Here is a 297-nt window from a genome sequence, read left to right as displayed (position 1 = left end):
GAAAACCATCTGATTTTCTCAAGGTTTTTCTGCATATGACAGCCCTCCTTTAACCTAAACTCCACTGCTGAGTGAAGATAAAGTTGGGGATAAAAACATGGAGTCAAGAGATAACCAGGTGTAACTGACAGAACAGAAATGAGTTACTGAAACAGGAATAAGCACTTTATTTAGTGATCTGGAGGTAACCTAAAACAAAATCCATTATTTAAAACTGTTCTGTGTACTAGTAGTCGAGTTTCGTAGACAATCAGTTTTTTTCACTATGAATTTTTTTTTTTTTTTTTTTTTTTTTTT

This window comes from Rhinopithecus bieti, unplaced genomic scaffold (genome assembly GCF_001698545.2).
Source record: "Rhinopithecus bieti isolate Rb0 unplaced genomic scaffold, ASM169854v2 scaffold_2339, whole genome shotgun sequence".
Taxonomy (NCBI): domain Eukaryota; kingdom Metazoa; phylum Chordata; class Mammalia; order Primates; family Cercopithecidae; genus Rhinopithecus; species Rhinopithecus bieti.
This window is presented reverse-complemented; position numbering follows the sequence as displayed.